Source organism: Pseudophryne corroboree, chromosome 8 (assembly GCF_028390025.1).
Source record: "Pseudophryne corroboree isolate aPseCor3 chromosome 8, aPseCor3.hap2, whole genome shotgun sequence".
NCBI classification, from domain to species: domain Eukaryota; kingdom Metazoa; phylum Chordata; class Amphibia; order Anura; family Myobatrachidae; genus Pseudophryne; species Pseudophryne corroboree.
In genome coordinates, this window is record NC_086451.1 from 387686681 (window position 1) to 387706548 (window position 19868).

Genomic DNA, 19868 nt, shown 5'->3' on the forward strand with positions numbered 1-19868 from the left:
GTCTTACCCGGGATTCAAAATCCTTCCTTATTGTGTACGCTCGTCCGGGCACAGTATCCTAACTGAGGCTTGGAGGAGGGTCATAGGGGGAGGAGCCAGTGCACACCACCTGATCCTAAAGCTTTTACTTTTGTGCCCTGTCTCCTGCGGAGCCGCTAATCCCCATGGTCCTGACGGAGTCCCCAGCATCCACTACGGACTACGAGAAATAGAATTATCGGTAAGTAAATTCTTATTTTAACTATACATCCATGTCTTTAATTGCATTTGGTTAGTGACTGCTCTTGTCCTGAAGCGTCCTGAAGCATGCATTAAGCACAGTACTGCTGAGTGAAGTTTCCTCCCACCTCTTACCCCTGTTACAAAGAGTTAAATGACAACAATTCTAACTTCATACACAAAAGAGGAGCCTGCAGCAGTTTGGGGAGGGGAGGGGTTGAGCTTGTCTGTGGACTGGGAGGGTGGGTTTGAGCAGTACAGCAAGGCTCCCATCCAATCTGTAGCAGCTGGGTGTCTTGTTACTACTTCCCTACTTGACATGAGTTCGGTGTTTGCAGAAGTTGGGGGAATCAGGAATAAAGGTGCAGGATAAACACTACATCTGGTTGTTTGTCCAGGTAAGTGTGTGTTTTCATTACCTACCTATGTTGCTTATGGATGGATTTTCCTTTTTGTTCTGTTATTGTCTATTTTTGAATTTACTCTAGTAATTACTGTAATAAGAACATGGTTTTCTTTTTCATAATAAAAAGCCATATGATGTCTGTTACGCGCTTCTCACCGTTGGGTTGGAGCAAGTACAAACTGAGGCAAAAAAACAAACAAAAAAAAACCTATGTTGCTAAGTTGCTTATGGATTAGAGAGCCAAGGTAGAGCCATGGGTGTAACATAAGATTGGCAATATTTGATGTATTGACAGGATCTGTCATTGTGTTTACTGATTGTGAAGTAGCCAGCAGAGGAGTGCTCTGCTATATTCCGCACTACACTGTCTCATTATAAACCTTTTAGCTAGTATAAAGTTACAGAGAAGATTGTTTTATTACACTATTAGTTTCTGCGCCGCACAGTGGAGTGGTATTATAAACGTGCAACAGATTGGCAGATATATTTAGTATTAGGCTCTTATATTGTATGTCAATTTCTTAGTACAGTGATGTAATTTTATTTTTCCATTAGATTGCAAGTTCTGCTGTTTTGCCTCTTCTGATTTAGACTGCAATCTTATCAGGAAAGGGATTTTTTGGTGAGAATTCTGTTTTGTACCGCCTGACATAACCGTGAAGTCTGCTTGCGCACATTACTGTTGATTACAGTAGACAAGCTTCCCTAATGTTCCCGTGCACCTTTATGGGGTGTGATGGAAAACTCAGCAAAAATACTAGTCGTGAATTGCCTTCGGCCACACATTGTGGATGCAATTTTGTGGACATCAGGCTGATATTCAATTAGCCGCGGTGATTTACTGCTGCTAATTCACCCCCCTGGGGCTATCCAGTTACCCCCAAAGCAGGCCCTCATCAGGGATTTAGTTTTGCCTGCCTCGGGCGATAACCAGGCAATTCTTTTGCAAAGGTAGCTGCGAAAGCACATAAGTGGTCATTCCGAGTTGATCGCTTGCTACCGTTTTTCGCTGCGCATCGAACCGGTTACTACTGCGCATGCATATGCACCGCAATGCGCAAGCGCGTCGTACGGCTACAATGTGGATCGTTGCTGAGCGATGGATTTAACAAAGAATCCATTCGCACAGCCGATCGCAAGGAGATTGACAGGAAGAGGGCGTTTGTGGGTGACAACTGAGCTTTTTCTGGGAGAGGTGCAGTGAACGCAGGCGCGTCGAGGCGTTTGGAGGGCGGATGTCTGACGTCAATTCCGGGACCTGCAACGCTGGATTCACCGCACATGGTAAATAACTCTTACCCTGGTCTTGTTCTACACAAAACGTTTTTTGCATAGCAGGGCTGCACAAGCGATCGCAGCCTTGCTATGCAAAAATACACTCCCCCATAGGCTGCGTCTAGTCGATCGCACGGACTGCAAAAAGTTGCTACGTGCGATCAACTCGGAATGACCCCCATTATTCCTAGTGGTGTCTGATTTTTGCTTGGAGGCTGGTAATGTTCATTACTGTGGTTTATTATACTGATGTGTATATTACCCACAATACAGTCTGCACTGATACATGGGGCTGGATGTAATAAAGTCCGAGTTCAGCAGCCGTGCGGGTCGCCAGCCAAACTAGGATGCTTTTTTAAAGGGGGGTGTACACGGGAGAGATGTGTGCTGAGCGAACCGCTCAGCACACATCTCTTCCGCCGCCCAGCACAGCGTGATGTGTGCTGAGCGATGCTGGGGGAGGACGAGGGCCGCTCATTTCACCCAGCGGGGGAAATGAGCGACCTGCTAGATTGGCCTGCATGCAGGCTCAATCTAGCAGCGGCGATAGCGATGTGCAGGGCCGCGCATCGCTATCGCTGAGGGGGCTACACACGAGTGATCTGTGCTTAAAATCTAAGCAATCTAGTCAGATTGCTTAGATTTTAAGCATGGATCTCTCCGTGAGTACCCCCCTTAAAGGGGCAATCATGTACAAGACATGGTTTAGCCTTGTACATGATTTCCCTTTTTGAAAAAAGGTTAGTTTTAGGCTGCCGAAAGGGAGGATTAGGGTTAGGGGAACATTGGGGAAAGGTAAGTATACTTAACTTGTCCCTATAGGGATTCTCGCCATCGGGATGCTGTGGTCGGTATTTTGACTGCCGGTATATTGAACCCAACCCGCCGTGATATGTTAGTCGGGACAGATGAATATGGTTAAATACAATTCAAGTGTTTTCTTGAAGGGGACGACACAGGGTCTTATTCATGTTTTAGTAAAGCAAAAATACAAGCAACTGGGCAAAATCATGTTACACTGCAGATGGGGCAGATGTAACATGTGCAGAGAGATTTTAGAATTGGGTGGAGTGCGTTCAAAATGAAATCTAAATTGCAGTGTACAAAATAAAGCTGTCTAACATTTGTGGGCTACATGCAAAAGTAGCAGGTATTTACCCTGCACAGAAAGAATCAAAATATATTTGCTTCCCTTGCATAGCAACGTGGTTTGTTCCAGACACAGTGACTTGCTTTCTTTTTGCTTTACTTACAAAACATGAATCAGGCCCAAAGGCTCTTTGTGACCAGTAACTTTATGAATTTTTTTTTTTTTTTTTTACTAGCTACCAATAGGGGTGCGTAGACCAAATGAGCGAATAAACAGTAATGATCCCAGCCAGATATAGGTCGGATTTGAATTACTCCTCCCCCCCCCCCCCCCCCCCCCCTCCCAATAAATGTATCTTGACTTTATAGGGGAAATTCACGTGAGTGCCCATCGGAGGAATTCAACTGTCGTCGCCCCTTCTTGGGCGCGAGTGCATAAGTGACGGGTTTAGCCGTGAAGAGCGTGCTTAGGGAGGACTGAAACCTCCTGTGGAGCAGAAGGGTGTAGAGCGGCTAAACCAGTTTAAAGTACGGCTTTCGGTGGCGAAAGTGCCGACTTATCGCACATCTCATATCGCACCTCAGGAGTTTGTGAGCTGAATATGTCCCCTTGCGGCTAGTAACGCCCAAACAGAGCTCCGTTCCGTGCCATCTAGTGGGTGCTGTATCGCCCCCTCTGTCAATCATCAGACTGCACTAATGACACCAAGGGGGTTATGTAAAAGATTCCACCCTTATAACTGAAAGGTGCCTTAAATTTAGCGGAAATCTTGCCGAAATCCCGCGGTTTCTGTAAAATTCGGAATCTATTGTATAACCCCCCGCCCCCCCTCCGCAAGTCTACCAATGTACGTGTATAGAAGTGGACTAGTTTCATGTTGCTAAGAATACGCAAAAAGTGTGACTGAGACCTGGAATCTACAAAGATTACAGTGCAGAGAGCCCTAGTCACAATGCACTGGAGTGCGATTTTGTTGTTTGTTTTAACTTGTGTGACAGTAGCTGAAGACTTAACGTCATCAAGCGTATATTTACATAATTAATATTGTATTTTAAAACAGCTGGTGAATTTCTGGGTGTATGGTTTATAAAATTCAAGTTGGTTTGTATAAGGATGTGTATGCACTTCTTAACCTCTATTTTTTTTAGTTTAGCCTAGTATTCCAAACGTAGCGCGGTAGCAGCTGTTTTAAAGAAATTCGGTATACATTCACTGTATGTTTACTGAGCATTTTGGAAGGGCTTTATATATTTTTAAACAAACAGAAATTACATTGTTAAAGGGCTTTCAGAGTCTTGATAAAATAAACCTACAAAGATGTACTTGGAAAGCCTTGTATGTGGGTATCATCCGCAAAACACAGCTAGGAGGAATTGCACAAGGAAGAGAACTAAAGCAAAACAAACTCTTGCCCACACATGTGTACATACACCTATACCATCCTAATGTATCTGGTTTTTCACTCTTGTTTATGGGGCGCTGTGAAATGATTGCTTACATTCCTTACCTATGGGGGTCATTCCGAGTTGATCGCATGCTGCTGATTTGCGCAGCGATCAGGTAAAAAATGGTAAAACTGCGCATCCGTATGCATCGCAATGTGCACGAGTGTTGTACGGGTACAAAGAGCATCGTTGCTGTGCAATGCTTCTAGCGACGAATCCATTCGCACAGCCGATCGCAAGGAGATTGACAGGAAGAGGGCGTTTATGGGTGTCAACTGACCGTTTTCTGGGAGTGGTAGGGAAAACGCAGGCGTGGCCGGCCGTTTGCAGTGCGGGTATCTGACGTCAATTCCGGGGACTTGGTCGCTGGAATCATCGCACAGGATAAGTAACTAAAGGGCAGGTCTTGTTTTTCACAAAATGTTTTTGTACCGCTCGGCTGCACAGGCATTCGCACTCCTTCAAAGCAAAAATACACTCCCCGGTGGGTGGGGACTATGTGCTTGCACGGCTGCTAAAAGTAGCTAGCGAGCGATCAACTCGGAATGAGGGCCCATGTGCCTGCAGCCTAGCAGAGCTGCTAGTGACATTGACAAATTTACATATGAGAGAGAAGTTTCAGGACGTTAAATCCACACTGATATTGAAAATATAACTGCTACCATGGAGTGAGAATTTTACCTACAGATGGAGCCTTGCTCATCTAGCCTTCTTTGCTGCGCCTAGGTGCACCATGGCTTATTAGCATAAGCCTTATTAGCATAAGCCTTATGAGCATGGCTCCATCTGTATGCACCCATATTTCCTATTTGTAAATCTTCTAAAGGAAACTTCCGGGAACTTCTCAGATATTGGAACCCAAGCTTGCACTACTCACATGGCTGTCTGAGTAGACGAGATGGACCTCACAGTTTACACGGATGGCACCATTTTTATGCAGATTGTGTTATTGGCTGCACTAATAGTATATCTGGAGACCTGTCACAATATTCATGCAGACAATGGAATTACTAGAATCCTGAGGCACTTTGTCACTGGAATGTGCTAATCTGTAACGGTTATCTCAGCACACAGATAAACAGGTCTGTTACAAGGCTGGTATTTTACTGAATGTGTTCTCGCTACCTCTCTGATGTCACTTTATACCTCAGTGATGTCACTAATTGCTAGTAGATTCATGTGCTACATCATCATGGCGGGAAACACTGCTTACCTCCCAAAGAGGAAAATAGGGACATAAGCCAGGAAAATAGGGACATAAGCCTTCATATGGTCCTCTCAAACCATGCCTAGTTCTGCCAACCATGGCCACATTATCATGCAGACTGGCAGCCACATAACTTTAGAAATCTGAGGGGACCTGCACTGTTAGGAGGTTAGAACATTGCCACCCAGTGGTCAAATTATTGTTAAAAAATACAAAAACATAATAGAATGTTTTGGGGTTTTTTTTTTGGGGGGGGGGGGGGGGGGGGGGGATGAAACAGCAATGCCTTTTCTGGTGCTTGTTTACGTTGTGTCACCAAGCTGCTGCTTTAGACTGCTGTTACCTGATTCATCTTTTAAATCCAGTAAAATAAAAATACTGCATAAATCCTTTATATATGAAAAACAAGTCTTGTTATTTTCTGCATAAATAAGAGTCCGCAACGGGCCTGATCCTGAGATTCGCGCAGCGTATATGCCGCATGCACTTGGATGATTGTTTAAAGTCTGCGCATGCGTCCCAGTTAAGCAGCGCATGCGTGCCGATTGTTGGCATCTAGAGACGCAGTACAGAATCGAACATACGGTCTGTGTAATTGAGTGGGTGTTGGGCAATAGAGACAGCCGCTCTTGCAAAGTCTCATTTTTCAGCATAAGATCATTTTAAACACATAAAACCATTTTAAAAACATAGCACCCATGTCATTAGAGAGACTATTAAGACCTTTCTTTTATTAAATGTTATTGTGTCTCCAGTCTCTTTAATTTTTCAAATGTTATTTTGTTTCCCTCTCCTACCTACGTTTTAGTTTTAAGATTTGTTTTCTGACCGTACAGTTTATTTCCCCTTGAAAAACTTGTGTTTTACTCCAGACAGCTGTATAGAGCAGCTTAGTCACCAGCGATAAAGAATATATACAATGTAATTGAAAACAAGATCACTGTGAAGAAATCTTTATATGCTTCAAGTAGTGTCCAAACCTTAGTAGTGCATAGGGATTTGTGAGTCTGTTTTATGCACGTCTTTTGCCTGTATGTTGTGACCATGTGTTCGGTAATAGGCATGCGGAGACTCGTATACTCTGGAAGTATGTCACTGGTATGTACTAACCAGTCACTATCATATAGGAGGAAGTTGGGAAAATATATAAGCCCCTCCCACCAGCAACATGTCACCAGGTGTGGCAGATGATACACAGATCTGTCTCATGGATAGTAATCATTCACAGGAAATGCAACTTAAATTCACCTATCCGGTTTAAAAATATGCTCAGTTATGCTCATACACTGATTATTTCCAGACTGGACTACTGTAATCTCCTCTTAACTGGCCTCCCTGACAATTACCTCTCTCCACTCCAATCTATCCTCAATGCTGCTGCCCGGCTCATCTTCCTCACCAAACGCACTACGTCTACCTCCCCTCTCCTACAGGCCCTCCACTGGCTTCCCTTCCCTTTCAGAATCCAATTCAAACTTCTCACACTCACTTACAAAGCCCTTACCCACTCCTCTCCCATCTACATCTCTGACCTTATCTCCCTTTACTCTCCCACCCGTCCTCTTCGCTCTGCTAATGCACGCCGACTCTCCTGTCTTCTGATTACTTCCTCCCACTCCTATCTCCAAGATTTTTCACGTGCTGCTCCCTTTCTATGGAATTCTTTACCTCTCCCCCTCAGACTCTCCACCTCTCTACAAAACTTCAAACGGGCTCTTAAGACCCATTTCTTTACCAAACCTAGCCAAATCTCAACATAACCCTCTGTTCCACGCTCTCTATGTACCCCATCTGTGTCATCCCTGTCTGTCTACCCCTCCCCTTAGAATGTAAGCTCTCACGAGTAGGGCCCTCTTCCCTCATGTGCTTATACTTTTCTTACTTTAATAATCCTCAACTGCCCAGATCCCACAGTTTTTTGACCACCTGGAACTTAACTCTATGTTTACTGGTGTGGTTATGCTTAGTTGCCCTGTACTTGTCCTATATTGTCTTCAACTGTAAGTCACTGTTTTCCTATTTTTTATGTGCATTTGTACTCGGTAATTGGGCACTGCGGAACCCTTGTGGCGCCATATAAATAAAGGATAATAATAATAATACCTTTCACAAGACACTGCTAAAACCTTAATCCACGCTCTCATTATCTCCCTTACTGATTGTTGCAATAGCCTTCTTACTGGTCTTACCAAAAAGAGACTCTCAGCATTGCAATCCATTCTGAATGCAGCTGCGAGGCTAATCTTCCTTGCTAGACGTTCATCGTCTGCAGATCCACTCTGTCAGTCCCTCCATTGGTTACCTGTATTCTACCGTATTCAATATAAAATACTTTTACTCACACACAAGGCCATTAACCAAACTACGCCAACGTACATCACTTCTCTTATCTCAAAATATCTCCCAACCCGTCCCCTTCACACTTCACAAGATCTACGTCTCTCATCCACACTCATTACTTGCTCCCATGCACGATTGCAGGACTTTCTTCGGGCTGCACTCACACTGTGGAATGCCCTACCACGTACAATAAGACTCTCCTCTAGTCTCCAAACCTTCAAGCGTTCCTTGAAAACTCACCTCTTTAGGCTAGCTTATCAAATTCCAGAACCACTCACATTACCTGCATAAGCTTTCCTATCCAATTATATCCCCACTGTACAGTCCACACATATCCGCCACATATTTTCTCTTTCTTCACTTTACCTTCCTCCTGACCCTGGTTCATCATTGCTGTGTTGTGATATCATACAGCCCACCAAGAACCTTTGCAATCTGGTGGACAACTACTGTATGCAATAAATAGCACCTATCCTTGTGTATTAATGCCTCTCCTCACAGATTGTAAGCATGCGAGCAGGGCCTTCCTACCTCTGACTGTTTGTTATTACCCAGTTTTGTCTTATTATGGTGTCCGGTTGTAAAGCACAACGGAATTTGCTGCACTATATAAGAAACTGTTAATAAATAAATAATAGTTATGATACGGGATATGGTTACAGTTCTTGGGGCTCAGAGTTGCCATCAACATAAACACTGTGGTACCTGAAAGAAATTACTGTTTGGATACAAAAACAGCATTGTGTAAAAACACAAATTACACAATTATTACAGAATCTACGGTCAAGAGAGTCTGTCTTAGGAGTTGGGGGTTCATAGGGGGTGGTTTGTTTAGTGCTGTTGACCCTTGTAATCATCCCCCAAATTTAGGGGAAAGATGTGGCCATGAGTCTCCACCTTTGAGGCAAATGAAGATACAGTTCTCTAGTGAAATCTCTAGTTCAGGCATTCTCAACCTCGGTCTATAAGGCACACTACACAGTGCAAGGTTTAGTGACGTCTAGGCTTCAGCACAGATGGTTAAATCAAAATCACTGAGGAGGTACTTGTAAGTTACCTGTGCTCAAGCATGGATATCACTAAAACCTGGACTGTTAGTGTGCCTTGAGGACTGAGGTTGGGAATGCCTGATCTAGTTGATCTCAGGGAAAAGGACACCCACATCCTTACGGCACAGGGGTACTGATATTGCAGCTCTTACCCAGGAGGAGTGAGAGTCCGATAACCAGAGGAGTGAGCAGCCCTTAAGGGTCATTCCCATACGGTTCAAATGTGAGGGGGGGGGGAAATCTAAATCATAAAGTGCTTAATGTTAATAATTGCTGTCAATAAATAAATAAGTCCCATCCTTATGGTCAGATATATAAAATTCTTGGCTAGCAAAGAACTATGGCAAAGAAATGTGTCCCCAGAGCCAAATGTGCCATGCTGTGGGTATCCGGACTCTAGGTCGACATTAAGTATGTCGACACAGGAAATATGTCGACACGGCCGTTAGGTCAACATGGACCGAGTTTTTCATTATTATTTTTTATTTTATTTTTTCATTTTTTTTAACCTTTTTATACTTTACGATCCACGTGGACTACAACTGGGAACGGAAACCTGTGCTGAGTGAAGCTGTATCGGAGTAAGGTACCTTGCCTGAAGCATGGCGAGCGAACGCGGTGCACTGACTGGGGTTCCCTGTCACTTTACAAAGAAAACAACACAACAAAAACCAGTGTTGACATTTTCCATGTCGACCTAATGGCAGTGTCGACCTAGTCACTGTCGACCAATAGGTGTCGACCTAGACACTTGACCCTGAGTCCCATACCCCATGATGTGTGCCATTAAAAGCAAATGGTGAAGGCCCCCATCCCATGTGTACGTTAAGACATCCCCTGCTAATTATGGCCCTCATTCCGAGTTGTTCGCTCGCTGCTAATTTTAGCAGAATTGCTAATAGGCTAAAATCCGGCAGTTCTGCGCATGCATATGCATCTCAGAGCGCACGCGCTAAGCAAATTTACACAAAACTATGCTATTTTACTCACGGGTGAATTAAGCTTTTCAATCGCTCTGCTGATTGACAGGAAGTGGGAGTTTCTGGGCGGAAACTTGCCGTTTTCAGGGAGTGTGCTAAAAAACGCAGGCGTGCCAGGTAAAAATGCAGGAGTGGCTGGAGAAACGGGGGAGTGGTGTTCGGATGCTGGGCGTGTTTGTGACGTCAAACCAGGAACTAAACTGACTGAGGTGATCGCAATCTAGGAGTAGGTCTGGAGCTACTCAGAAACTGCAAGGAAATTGCTTTCATTAGCAATTCTGCTAATATTAGCAGAATTGCTAATCTTTCATTAGCAATTGCTAATCATTCGTTAGCAATTCTGCTATGCTAAGATACACTCCCAGAGGGCGGCGGCTTTGTGTTTGCATTTCTGCTAAAAGTAGCTAACGAGCGAACAACTCGGAATGAGGGCCAATATTGGTGGTCATTCCGAGTTGTTCGCTCGCAAGCTGCTTTTAGCAGCTTTGCACACGCTAAGCCACCGCCTACTGGGAGTGAATCTTAGCATATCAAAATTGCGACCGAAAGATTAGCAGAATTGCGAATAGACACTTCTTAGCAGTTTCTGAGTAGCTCCACACTTACTCGGCAACTGCGATCAGTTCAGTGCTTGTCGTTCCTGGTTTGACGTCACAAACACACCCAGCGTTCGCCCAGACACTCCTCCGTTTCTCCAGCCACTCCCGCGTTTTTTCCCAGAAACTGTAGCGTTTTTTCACACACTCCCATAAAACGGCCTGTTTCCGCCCAGAAACACCCACTTCCTGTCAATCACATTACGATCACCAGAACGAAGAAAAAACCTCGTAATGCCGTGAGTAAAATTCCTAACTGCATAGCAAATTTACTTGGCGCAGTCGCACTGCGGACATTGCGCATTAGCGACTAATCGCTCCGTTGCGAGAAAAAAATACAGAGCGAACAACTCGGAATGACCCCCATTGTGTAGAAGAAACTCTGCAATCCTTCTTCCGGGCTAAAGCTTAATCCATGATTAAGAGGAGTTTGGATAATTAGCCTGTACAGCATCCTGGGTTGTTTGTGCAGGGCTCAAGGGATAATACAGCAACTTTTTGTAGAAATGTTCAAGACACAAAGTAGATCTAATAAGTTATTCATTAGGTCACCTGAGACCGTTCATGTCAGAAATTCACCCTGACTGTGCATGGTTTATAACAATAATAATAATAATTAATCATTTTATTTATATAGCACTCTTTCTCCAACAGGACTCGAGACACTTTACAGACATAAAAGAAAAATGCACATAATACAGTTGGTTTAAGAAATACAGCAATAGATCAGCCACACAGACACAAAAGAAAACCTTAAGGACACAGTAAGCATAATGCATGATTGGTGTAGGCATTTTGGGTAATAACTTCCAAGGGTTGTGTATTCCACCCTCACAAGGTACCAGGTGTGGAAGCCATCTTGGGCGCACAGCGTATGATTACCCAGGGTGGAATAGTCTACTCCTAGAAGAGATGACACAAAATGGGGTAATTTCAGAGTCCTAAAGTTCAGAGTAGGGTTCCAACAAAACCACCAGGTCTATGTATTTTTCATCCCCTCCACAAGCGTACCAGATGAGGCAGCCATGTTGGGCGCACTTTGAAGGTTACATTGTAGGAGGTGAGCCATACAAGGGCCCAGTGTATATATGGGAAAACTGACACCTGTGTAGTATTATGATGTACCCTGCATGTAGGGCGCAATGGCAGGGTGTGCAATCAGTGGAGGTACACATTACAGGAAAGGCACACAGTGGGGTGGAAGAAAGAAAACGGGGGGGGGGGGGGGGACAGTTGCAGGTAACCAGTGGCAGAAGAAAAATTGGGATAACATTATTTTGATAAGATTATAGTACGGGTGGGTATGAGAATGTGGGGAGCACATTCAGGACCAATGAGGATATCCCTGCTGAGCCTGGTCGTTGTGCTCTCATCCCACAGTTCCCTGCTCATCTTGAGGGTTAGGCCCAGGGGCAGACTTGATGTTCTCAGCCAGAGAGATGGTGGTAAGCCTGGTGCTGGAGTTCTCATGGTAGAGGTGAGGGGAGGCCACATCATGATCCTGAGTTTTGTGGTTGTAACAGTCCTTCTGTTATCTTGGTGGTTTGCCTTCTGTTTAACACAGGTATAACACTGCCATTGATTTTAGCTGCCACTTTATAACTAGTCACTTCATATACTAGGCAGTGGCACTGCAGCGCCCTAAAGGACTGGCATCCTGACCTATACTGAATAAATAACTATACAGACACATGTTCATCCTGATTACAACCCCCTCCCCCACACAGCATCCCTCCACCTTCAGCAAAAGGTGTTAATCAAATCTAACAAATGTAAGGTCAGTAAACCCCACTCTATCACTATAAGTTTATTGCATAGTACAGTTGTAAATCCATTTAGAACAGCTTTCTAATGTTTTAACCATGCAATGTAAGTTGGAATAGTCTGCAATATTGTTTACCTAGTAATACTTCAGTAAAAGCAGTTGGAATAGTCTGCAATATTGTTTTCCTGTTGATGAGAAGGGGAGAGGAGGAGTCAATTTGAATCGATATCAGTTGAAGATGTAACTAATGACATTCAGGTATAATGCTGCCATTGGTTTTAGCTGCCACTTCCTAACATGTTATAATAGCGAAAGTTTAAGCCGGAATACCTTTAACATGTACAGTATATCACAGAGATGATGCAATGTACGAGGGGAGATTTACTGTGTATATTGAATTGATATAACGTACAGTATATCTGAGGTTTGATGCCCTGTATAATGGGAAATAAATATACTGTGCTGTGTATGTGGAATGGATACAACATGTACAGTATATCAGATGGTGATACACAGTATATATCTCCCATTATATAGGGCACGTGGAATGGATACATGTACAGTATATCAGAGGTGTGATGACATGTATAACAGAGGATATACACTGTATGTGAAATGGATACATGTACAATGTATCGGTGAGGTGGTGTGACTGGATGGATGATACACATGGAATGCATTACACATTTTTCTAGTGACAGTTTGAACGTCGGGAAGGTATTGCTAGCAGTTTCAGGAATTTACAGACATTCTCTGCGAGTTTATTTTGTTTTCACAATTTTTTTTGCATAGTGACCTGTGTGTGGGAATTTTTTTTTCTTGTTAAAGATATAGGTGGTCATTCCGAGTTGATCGCAGCCAGCAACTTTTTGCTGCTGCGATCAATAGTCCACGCCTATGGGGGTGTGTATTTTAGCTTAGCCGGGCTGCGAACGCTTGTGCAGCCCTGTTAAGCTAAAAAAAAAAATCAAGCAAAAGAAGACTAGTCCTGGACATACTTACCCTGTGCGACAATCTCAGCGATGCTGGAGCCGGCTTTGACGTCAGACATACGCCCTCCATTCTCCTGGACACGCCTGCGTTTTACTCACCACTCCCCGAAAACTGCTCCAAACTGTCTTGATCCGCCCTGGAACGCCTTCTTCCTGTCCATCTTCTTTGCGGTCGGCTCTGCGACTGCTTCCTTCGGTAGCCGCGACGTAACTCTGCGACCTCTGTCGCCAGGCAACGTCGCGCACGCGCACTGCGGCCGCCGTGCAAGCGCATTCCGCACCCGTTCGCACCGCAGCAATAAACCGCTGTGTGCGAACGGGTCGGAATGACCCCTGTAGAACTAAGCCTTGTGTTCACCTACTTTTAGCTATCTCTTAACTTTGCCAGGGATGCCTTCACTGCGCCCAATTTCTCCCCACTTCCTCTCTGTTCCTACACAAGTGAGGCCATCTTGTTTCCTCTGTCTATGCACACCAGTGTAAACCTAGGGGTACTTGTGTAAATCGAGGCACGTTAGCTCTTTGTAGTTTTTGTTTTGCACTATATAAATGTCCTCACATGTTTTTTCCCCCCTCTGTCTTTGTTGCACAGTAAAAATACCTTAATTATTAGTCTCCTCAGTCAGGGATAGAACAACCTGAAGCCAATTAGAATATCAGAGTACTCATTGCAGCAGCACAGAGTGTTTCAGGTGATTAGTGTACTAATCTTGTGAGAAGTAGTACCTTTTCCACAGCTGTAAATAATACCACTTTCACACCGCACAAATAACCCGGTATCGAGCCAGCATATTGCCGGGTCAACACGGGTCAGTGTGCGGTGTGAAAGGGGCATAGCCGAAATCCCGGGTCGCCTGACCCGGTAATTCAACCCGGGAATAAAGCAGTGTTATTTCCGGGTTGAATACCGGTTCAGTGGCTGCGTAAACGGGCCCCCGGGTCGATGCGACACAGGACCCGTTCACTACAACAGGGAGAGGCGGCGTGGAGATGATCTCATGTCCCAGTGCCACCTCCACCTCTGCCCCCGCTGCCAGCTCTACCCCCTGCCGCTATGGCAACCCACCCGGCATATTGCCGGGTCAGGGAAGTCAGCGTCCAATATCGGGTCAGGGAAGCCAGCGGCAGCGTCCAAAGCCGGATCCCACTCGGGAAGGACCCGTTTCCAATTCTCGGGTGGGATCCGGCATTGGCAGTGTGAAAGGGGTATTAGAAGACAGCGCTGCATGTGGCCTTATGGGTCTAGTACATTTGTTGTTGGTTTGTTGAATATCTATATTTATGTTTAAAAAGAGCAAACAAAAATAAACATTACTCAATGTAAAAAAAATAAAAAAATAAAAAATATAATGAAGCTAATTAATAAGCCACTTACAAAGGTATTGTAGTTTGCCCATAATACTGTTCTCCTTCTGTTAAATGAAGGTATCATCATATTATTTTGGCACATACTGTAGCAGGTTTCTAGGATGTCGGACTTAACAATATTATATACCAGTGGTTCTCAAACTTTTATTGAATCACGGCACCCCAGAGCATCACAATTTTTTTCACGGCACCCCTAGGCCAAAAGTTTCTTATTGAGAAATTTCGAAAAAAATATTCAATTAAGTAAATTATGTTTATATGCCATCCTTAGGTCAGCTACGTGGTGAGGGACAGGATATGCTTCTGTTTGCACACATTTTATGATTGGCAGCCACAAGCACTGCTTTTGCCTATTACTGTACATTGACCACAAATAATTGAAGTGGTCCTGGACCACAAACTCAGTGCACCCCCGCAAAAGCCTCGCGGCACCCCAGGGTGCCACGGCGGCCAGTTTGAGAACCACTGCTGTGTACAGTTCACATAACTTTCTCTATCGTCCTAAGTGGATGCTGGGGTTCCTGAAAGGACCATGGGGAATAGCGGCTCCGCAGGAGACAGGGCACAAAAAAGTAAAGCTTTACTAGGTCAGGTGGTGTGCACTGGCTCCTCCCCCTATGACCCTCCTCCAGACTCCAGTTAGATTTTGTGCCCGAACGAGAAGGGTGCAATCTAGGTGGCTCTCCTAAAGAGCTGCTTAGAGAAAGTTTAGTTTAGGTTTTTTTTTTTTTCTTTACAGTGAGTCCTGCTGGCAACAGGATCACTGCAACGTGGGACTTAGGGGGAAAGTAGTAAACTCACCTGCATGCAGAGTGGATTTGCTGCTTGGCTACTGGACACCATTAGCTCCAGAGGGATCGAACACAGGCCCAGCCGTGGAGTCCGGTCCCGGAGCCGCGCCGCCGACCCCCTTGCAGATGCTGAAGCGTGAAGAGGTCCGGAAACCGGCGGCTGAAGACTCCTCAGTCTTCATAAGGTAGCGCACAGCACTGCAGCTGTGCGCCATTTTCCTCTCAGCACACTTCACTGGGCAGTCACTGAGGGTGCAGAGCGCTGGGGGGGGGCGCTCTGAGAGGCAAATATAAACCTTATACAAGGCTAAAAATACCTCACATATAGCCCATAGGGGCTATATGGAGATATTTAACCCCTGCCTGACTGGAAAAATAGCGGGAGAAGAACCCGCCGAAAAAGGGGCGGGGCCTATCTCCTCAGCACACGGCGCCATTTTCTGTCACAGCTCCGCTGGTCAGAACGGCTCCCAGGTCTCTCCCCTGCACTGCACTACAGAAACAGGGTAAAACAGAGAGGGGGGGCACATTAATGGCTATATATATATATATTAAAGCAGCTATAAGGGAGCACTTAATATAAGGATATCCCTTGTATATATAGCGCTTTGTGGTGTGTGCTGGCAGACTCTCCCTCTGTCTCCCCAAAAGGGCTAGTGGGTCCTGTCTTCATTAGAGCATTCCCTGTGAGTTTGCGGTGTGTGTCGGTACGTGGTGTCGACATGTATGAGGACGATATTGGTGTGGAGGCGGAGCAATTGCCAAATATGCAGATGTCACCCCCCAGGGGGTCGACACCAGAATGGATGCCTTTATTTGTGGAATTACGTGATGGTTTATCTTCCCTTAAACAGTCAGTTGAGGACATGAGGCGGCCGGACAATCAATTAATGCCTGTCCAGGCGCCTCAAACACCGTCAGGGGCTGTAAAACGCCCTTTGCCTCAGTCGGTCGACACAGACCCAGACACGGGCACTGATTCCAGTGACGACGGTAGAAATTCAAACGTATTTTCCAGTAGGGCCACACGTTATATGATTTTGGCAATGAAGGAGACGTTACATTTAGCTGATACTACAGATACCGTAAAACAGGGTATTATGTATGGTGTGAAAAAACTACAAACAGTTTTTCCTGAATCAGAAGAATTAAATGACGTGTGTGATGAAGCGTGGGTTGCTCCTGATAAAAAGTTGATAATTTCAAAAAAGTTATTGGCATTATACCCTTTCCCGCCAGAGGTTAGGGCGCGCTGGGAAACACCCCCTAAGGTGGACAAGGCGCTCACACGCTTATCCAAACAAGTGGCGTTACCCTCTCCTGAGACGGCCGCACTTAAGGATCCATCAGATAGAAAGATGGAAGTTATTCAAAAGAATATATACACACATGCAGGTGTTATACTACGATCAGCTATAGCAACTGCCTGGATGTGCAGTGCTGGAGTAGTTTGGTCAGAATCCCTGATTGAAAATATTGATACCCTAGATAGGGACAATGTTTTACTGTCGTTAGAACAAATAAAGGATGCATTTATCTATATGCGTGATGCACAGAGGGATATTTGCACACTGGCATCTCGGGTGAGTGCTATGTCCATTTCAGCCAGAAGAGCCTTATGGACACGACAGTGGACAGGCGATGCGGATTCAAAACGTCACATGGAGGTTTTGCCGTATAAAGGGGAGGAGTTATTTGGAGTTGGTCTATCAGACTTGGTGGCCACGGCTACTGCCGGGAAATCCACTTTTTTACCTCAAGTCACTCCCCAACAGAGAAAGGCACCGACCTTTCAACCGCAGCCTTTTCGCTCCTACAAAAATAAGAGAGCAAAGGGCTTGTCGTACCTGCCACGAGGCAGAGGAAGAGGGAAGAGACACCAACAGGCAGCTCCTTCCCAGGAACAGAAGCCCTCCCCGGCTCCTGCAAAAACCTCAGCATGACGCTGGGGCCTCTCAAGCGGACTCGGGGACAGTGGGGGGCCGTCTCAAAAAATTACAGCGCGCAGTGGGCTCACGCGCAGGTAGACCCCTGGATCCTGCAGATAATATCTCAGGGGTACAGGTTGGAATTAGAGACGGATCCTCCTCATCGTTTCCTGAAGTCTGCCTTACCAACCGTCTCTTCCGAAAGGGAGAGGGTGTTGGAAGCCATTCACAAGCTGTACGCTCAGCAGGTGATAGTCAAAGTACCCCTATTACAACAAGGAAAGGGGTATTATTCCACTCTATTTGTGGTACCGAAGCCGGATGGCTCGGTAAGGCCTATTCTAAATCTGAAGTCCTTGAACCTCTACATAAAAAAGTTCAAGTTCAAGATGGAGTCACTCAGAGCAGTGATAGCGAACCTGGAAGAAGGGGACTTTATGGTATCCTTGGACATCAAGGATGCGTATCTACACGTTCCGATTTACCCCGCACACCAGGGGTACCTCAGGTTCATTGTTCAAAACTGTCACTATCAGTTTCAGACGCTGCCGTTCGGATTGTCCACGGCGCCTCGGGTCTTTACCAAGGTAATGGCCGAGATGATGATTCTTCTTCGAAGAAAAGGCGTATTAGTTATCCCATACTTGGACGATCTCCTAATAAGGGCAAGGTCCAGAGAACAGCTGGAGACAGCTTTAGCACTATCTCAAGAGGTGCTAAGACAACACGGGTGGATTCTGAATATTCCAAAATCCCATTTAATCCCGACAACTCGTCTGCTGTTCCTAGGAATGATTCTGGACACGGTTCAGAAAAAGGTTTTCCTTCCAGAGGAAAAAGCCAAGGAGTTATCCGATCTGGTCAGGAACCTCCTAAAACCAGGAAAAGTGTCAGTACATCAATGCACAAGAGTCCTGGGAAAAATGGTGGCTTCTTACGAAGCAATTCCATTCGGCAGATTCCATGCAAGAATATTCCAAAGGGATCTGTTGGACAAATGGTCAGGGTCGCATCTGCAGATGCACCTGCGAATAACCCTGTCACCAAAGACAAGGGTGTCACTTCTGTGGTGGTTGCAGAAGGCTCACCTATTAGAAGGCCGCAGATTCGACATTCAGGATTGGATCCTGGTGACCACGGACGCCAGCCTGAGAGGCTGGGGAGCAGTCACACAAGGAAGAAACTTCCAGGGAGTATGGACGAGTCTGGAAAAGTCTCTTCACATAAACATTCTGGAACTAAGAGCAATCTACAATGCTCTAAGCCAGGCGGAACTTCTCCTGCAAGGAAAGCCGGTGTTGATTCAGTCGGACAACATCACGGCGGTCGCCCATGTAAACAGGCAGGGCGGCACAAGAAGCAGGAGTGCAATGGCAGAAGCTGCCAAGATTCTTCGCTGGGCGGAGAATCACGTGATAGCACTGTCAGCAGTGTTCATCCCGGGCGTGGACAACTGGGAAGCAGACTTCCTCAGCAGACACGATCTTCATCCGGGAGAGTGGGGTCTACATCCAGAAGTCTTCAACATGTTAATAGACCGTTGGGAAAGACCAATTGTAGACATGATGGCGTCTCGCCTCAACAAGAAACTGGACAAATATTGCGCCAGGTCAAGAGATCCACAGGCAATAGCTGTGGACGCACTGGTAACTCCTTGGGTGTACCAGTCAGTGTATGTGTTTCCTCCTCTGCCGCTCATACCAAAGGTATTGAAGATCATACGGCAAAGAAGAGTAAGAACAATACTAGTGGTTCCGGATTGGCCGAGAAGGACTTGGTATCCGGAACTTCAAGAGATGCTCACGGACGAACCGTGGCCTCTACCTCTGAGAAGGGACCTGCTACAGCAGGGTCCCTGTCTTTTTCAAGACTTACCGCGGCTGCGTTTGACGGCATGGCGGTTGAACGCCAGATCCTAAAAGGGAAAGGCATTCCAGAAGAAGTCATTCCTACCTTGATTAAGGCACGGAAGGAAGTCACCGTGAAACATTATCACCGCATTTGGCGAAAATATGTAGCGTGGTGCGAGGATCGGAGGGTTCCGACGGAGGAATTCCAACTGGGTCGTTTCCTACATTTCCTGCAATCAGGATTATCTATGGGTCTCAAATTGGGATCCATTAAGGTTCAAATTTCGGCCCTGTCAATATTCTTCCAAAAAGAATTGGCCTCTGTCCCTGAGGTCCAGACTTTTGTCAAGGGAGTACTGCATATACAGCCTCCTGTGGTGCCTCCGGTGGCACCGTGGGATCTAAATGTAGTTTTAGATTTCCTCAAATCCCATTGGTTTGAACCATTGAAAAAGGTGGATTTGAAATATCTCACATTGAAAGTGACTATGTTACTAGCCCTGGCCTCTGCCAGGAGAGTATCTGAATTGGCGGCTTTATCTTATAAAAGTCCTTATCTAATCTTCC

General features: G+C 45.5%; 1 protein-coding gene across 2 annotated transcripts in view; it reads left to right on the forward strand.

The window, feature by feature from the left end:
- The first annotated feature begins 385 nt into the window (after positions 1 to 385).
- The window catches only part of LOC134949219 (uncharacterized), a 167975-nt gene continuing 148492 nt past the window's right edge, over positions 386 to 19868 (forward strand). The window contains exon 1 of one of the 2 annotated variants that reach the window (XR_010183124.1): positions 386 to 617. The gene's annotated coding sequence lies outside the window, so the exon portion shown is untranslated. The remainder of the gene's footprint in view (positions 618 to 19868) is intronic. The other variant, XM_063937684.1, reaches the window with a different exon arrangement.